Source organism: Macaca fascicularis, chromosome 6 (genome assembly GCF_037993035.2).
Source record: "Macaca fascicularis isolate 582-1 chromosome 6, T2T-MFA8v1.1".
Taxonomy (NCBI): Eukaryota; Metazoa; Chordata; class Mammalia; order Primates; family Cercopithecidae; genus Macaca; species Macaca fascicularis.
Window position 1 is genome coordinate 91,796,201 of NC_088380.1, and position 5,348 is coordinate 91,801,548.

At 36.3% G+C, this 5,348-nt stretch overlaps 1 long non-coding RNA gene across 1 annotated transcript; it reads right to left on the reverse strand.

Moving 5' to 3' along the window:
- Positions 1-237: 237 nt before the first annotated feature.
- Positions 238-1,139, reverse strand: LOC123573993 (uncharacterized). Its single transcript, XR_006698773.3, has 2 exons — positions 1,030-1,139; positions 238-867 (listed from the first exon to the last, which is right to left on the reverse strand). It is a non-coding gene; the product is annotated as an uncharacterized lncRNA (long non-coding RNA).
- Positions 1,140-5,348: the final 4,209 nt, after the last annotated feature.

Genomic DNA, 5,348 nt, shown 5'->3' on the forward strand with positions numbered 1-5,348 from the left:
TTAACCCATTTTAGTGAAAATATTAAATTATTTTAAAAATTAGTGAAGGAATAATGAATCCAATTCATTCCTTTAAAAATAAACAGAGACATGGAACTCAAACTTGCTCATCCGCAGATCTTTTTCCTTTGTAATAAGCAACCTCTTTGCAAATGAGTACATAAAGATGGACAAAATATCTGGAATGGATAAAGCCAAGAGGAAAAAAAAAAAATTTACATAACACAAAGGCACATAAAACTATTGCTATTTTATTCACAGTAAAAGAGTGTGTGTTGCTGCTGCCCAGTTACTGTGCATGTGAATTCACCAGATCTGGACGTATTTGCCCAATTAATTACTCTGCTGTTCGACAATGATGGGTAATGGTCCAAGCAGCCTGCTCCTCCTCAGATCACCGATGGAATTCATGCACGCATAATGTCCTCTCTTCAGAAAATGATCCCAACAAGCTCTATAATTATTTTTTTTTCTTTTGAAATAAAGGCATCCGTTCAATTATATGTTAAAACAGTTTGTGGGAGAAGAAATGGAAATGAAGCAGGATCTCTCTCTCACTACCTTTCTGGGGAGAAAGCTGGAAGATGAACTTCCCCATTCTACTCTTTCCAGGAGCGAACTTCGGTATTAAAAAAATAATTGCTGATCAAAATTGTTCATCATTACCCTTAATTAGTCTGTTGGTTTTCAGTAGTTTTCTTCATTAATACAGATGAAGGTGTGTTCTTCCACGTTCAACGATACATGCTATCCCTCCGTGCTGGTAAGCTTATGATGTAGCAGATCAAACAAAGAACCCTCGTGTACAAATGCACAGCAGTCCCGGTAAACTGGGCTAATTAGCATTGTAATTAGCTCACGTGATAACTAAAACAAAGTCAGAGTAACACAGGAATCACTTAGAAAGGATATCAAGTGGTGTCGTCCCCCTTCACCCGCCAGCCCTCCCGCCCTTGTTTCTAATGCTGAGTAGAGCCCGGAGTCAACCTCCTTTCCAGCTCCCCACTCCCCAGCTCCCCAGCTCCCCACCTCCTGGTGGCGCAAGCCAAGTTCTCTGCCCAGGCCTGGAAGTTAAGGTATGCGCAGAGCTTGCCTGAGGTTGCCGTTGCGATGTTGTTGGGATATCAGTGTAGTGCACTAAATGTTGCCAGTTAAAGGAAGCTTACAAAAAAGATCTTCCCCCTTTGGCTTTGCTGGAATTGGCTGACACAGTTCGCTTTATAAGCGTGAGAACTGGAAGCAAGAATGGAGACTTGGGCTTCCTTTCACGTAGATTTACCAGCTTACTTAGGAGTAAATGCTAAGTATAATTTGCGGAGTTCTACTCACACACTTCTACACCAACGTGACTTATAAAACAGAAATCCCTAAATGGGGCCCACATGCCTAAATGGTTTTCTTTGGCATTTTACAACGTAATAATAATAGCTGAGGCATCTCACTATTTGATGTGGGATTCTTTCTAATTGTATCCAATTATGAAAAAAGTTCCAAGGCTTTATTCAGAGGAAGTGAGGGCAGAGATCATCAATGAAAATCAAAAAGAAAAATGACCACCGTAGGGGGAAAAAAGTCAATAATTGGGATAGCACTAATCCATTCTTTAAATAACTTTGTGTCACTTAAGATTAATGTGTTTTCACTCTTTACTATATTTGATCCTTACAACTACCCCACAAAAGAGATACAGAAAGTATTTTAGTTCCCATTTTACAGAACAGAAAATGGCCTCAGTTGTTCTGAGTGACAGAGAATGTAATCAGCAGACGGCATCATCCTCAGGTTTCTAGTTCAGTGAGGCTTCCATTACACCAAACTGACTGTGCTTAAGGCTTTCGTTTCTCTTAAAGTCAGCGAGACTGGGGAAGTTGGTCTTTTTTTTTTTTTTTTTTTTTTTAATTATTCTTGGTTTAACTTAAACTCAGTCATTATTTCTAATTTAAACTGTCTTATTTTAAATAGTTTTTAGTTAAAGCTATATTTAAGCCCATTTCAGCACAAAAATATCAACCATTATTGAAAAAATTAAATCCATAAGAAAAATATTTTCAAAAAATATACAAGGTGAGGAAACTGTCAGAGCTGTTAGTAAATGCGAATCATAGGGGCTAATTTTATTATAATACATTTAGCATCATATAAAATCAGTATCTCTGAGTCATGGTACATCGACATCTTTCTAGTGACAAGAATAGGATTTCCTAAAGCTCTCAAATACTGCAGTCTCTTTTTCTAATACCTGTGTTTCATGCATATTTTGGAGAATTTGATGTGTATGATAATTGGTATACTTTAAAAGTATATTCATGTGATTAACATGCATGAAAAGATATCAATTTTGACCTAACTGATGAATCGATGGTCATTAGGTCTATTTTCACCTCAATTTAGTCTGTTTTATAGAATCTGATCAATTAGTTTCCAAAACAGCAGATCCAGTACTATATTAGATGTAGCTTAAGTGGCAGGATTAGACTGTTGATCCTCAGGATTGATGGTGAAAGCTTGGTAAATATTCATAAAATGTTATTTGAGATTTCCTAACGATTAATCTGAAAGAAAGAAATGGATACAACATTAGTAAAACCTTATATTTATATCCTGTGTAATATATGAATAATTTTAATAGAGATGCAAGTTGTTTTTGGTATTTGCCACAAAATTAAGTATAAATCAGCTTGCTCCAATCATAAAATAAAAATAAGGAACCTAAAGATAGGCATTTGGAGTGTCTATTGGGAATTAGCCGATCCACAAAAAAAAAAAAAAAAAAAAAAAAAAAAGGTGTATTCTCTGTTTATACTCTCTTGTCTTCTTTTATCTAAAGATTGTGGGAAACTGCAATTTGGGGTGCATTGGCTGTTATTCAATAAGCTTAATTTTGATATAAGAACATAGGAATAAGTGGGCAGAAGGGTAATCAATGGTAAGTGAAGTTAAGACTGATGCAATAGACTTCCCTCCCCAGTCTCCAGATTTAATTTGTATTAGAAATGGAGAAAGGAAAATTGCAATACGACTTCTTTTTAATTTTCATCCTGAAAAAATAATTTTGAGCAATGTTTTTACATAATTTTGAAACTTAAATAAAAAAGGCACAGACACAGGCACCAATTTACAAAACAGGAGAGAAGAGCGTAACCTGGCAGTGTGGAGCAGAATATGATATCCTGTACTTACCAAATGAGTGTGAAAGTCACATTTGACAGATCAGTACAATGGAGTAATATTTTTTAGGAAAAAATCAAGGATGAAAGAAAATACAATTATTGCAAGTTGAGATATAAAAATATGTCCATCTCTGTGGGGCAAACTAAAATTACAAAACAGTTCACAAACATAAATACAAAGTAGCAATATTATATATCCAAAGTAATCTATTACATTCACTTTATCATACTGCTGTTTTTATTTTATTATATTATTATTGCACTTCTTCATGATAGTGCATTCATTATCTGTGTTTTCTTTTATTCTCTACATCTGGGTTCTAATGGGGGGCTTCCTGAACTCGTGAAATTGCATGCAGATTTTAGTGTGTGTGTGCAACAGTATTGTACATTTGTGAGAAGAGCATCCATAGTTTTTGTGAGATAGACTAGGAAGCCTATGACCCCAAGTGATTAAAATCCAATATCCCAATGATTTTTTCTCTTTAAAATTTCTCTGTGCAGACTTTCAGTGCTTCATACCCCAACAATGCCAGTAACCTCCCAGCTGCCTTCCCACCCTCCTGCCTCCTTTCTCCAACTCACCCTCTATAACAAATGCCACCAGATCAATCTTAGTGAAACATCATCTACATCATGTCTCAAATCCACTAAAAAACAAATTAAAAAAAAAAAACAATGATAGCTTTCATTTTACTTACAAGGTCAAATTCTGACTTCTCATTTTGGCATTCAAATCCATTTCATATCGGGTTCTCCACCACCTCTACTGATAGTAGCCAACATTTACAGAGTGGCGCTAATGTGCCAGGAACTGTGCTACGTGTCCTACATCAATGGACTCACAAAATCACCCAAATTGCTCTGTAAGATGCTTTGAGATTTCAGAGGTACAATCATCAGCTAGTAGGTGATAGATCCAGAATTCAAACCCAGGCAGTTTGACCCTGTATGAGATTTCAGCCATGATTTCTCCGGCTTACTTAATTTACTTCTTGCCAGTATGAACCTTCCTCTCTGGACAGCTGAGAATCCTCACTGTCAACTGAATAAAGCATATTTCTGACCTCAAGCCTTTTTCATACTTCGCCTTCCCCATTCTCCAAGGTTGTACTCAAGTCTCACCTTTAGAATGAATAATGCATTCATTAGCTCTTCTGTCTTGAAACCGTAACATCCATAACATTCATTCAACCACATCCCTGTGTTACTAATATACAATTTTGCATTACGAATTTTCTCTAACTGGACAGTAAGTGACTGGTGGGCAGGGTTTTCATCTTGCATTTTTTGTTCTCTCATCTTTAGCACATAGATCAGTGCTGTTCATCAAGTTTGCATTTGAAAAATACTTATTGAGGGATTAAATTAACCTGAACTTCTAGAGAATGTCATGTTTGAAAAATGATACTGTAATTAGTTCTCTAACATTCTATTATGTCTTGATAAAAGCTTCTGTGTATGGTGGCAGGTGGGCTTATGAGCTATTGTTACCATGCTGAAACTGGCTTCCTATGTTGTCTCAGTTTGCCTGGAGTAAATCTGATAGACATTAAAAAGAAACTGCCCAAAGTGAGTGCCCCTGTGTGTGCATGTAGGGTGGAGTGGAAGGGAATATACATTTTCATGTAAAAATGATACAAAATTACAAGAAATTTTAATGCAAATTTTTCCTTTAAATGAATTTCAGTGCTTACTGGGTTAGCTCACTCTCAAGAAAAGGATCAATTTAGTGAAGAATCTCTCCCTGATACAGAGTCAGAACTTCAGCTCAAAGTAGGTCAAGAAAATTCCAAGGATTCAGATTACAAGGCAGTTCTTGGGAGTGGTTAGACCCTTAGTTCTTTTAATACTTCTTGGAGCTATGTGGAGTAGTACAAGTTTCCAGTGCTGGGGCCAATGTTAGGGTGTCTCTTCTTCATATCTCTTGGGCACTGATCCTTTCTCACCATCAGACAGTCCAGCATCAACTGACAGAAAGACAAGGAAGCAAGGGATACATCCATATGCTTGAGAAACCAATTCTCTCGGCTAGGCAGAACTGTCTACATTAAAACTCTTTGTTTTCTTCTCTTATATACACAGAACGCCTTGTGTCTAGTGAAAACACATATTACTCATTTTATTATCCAACCTTTAGAAAAGTGTGATATGGAATATATTTTGTATAATAAATTA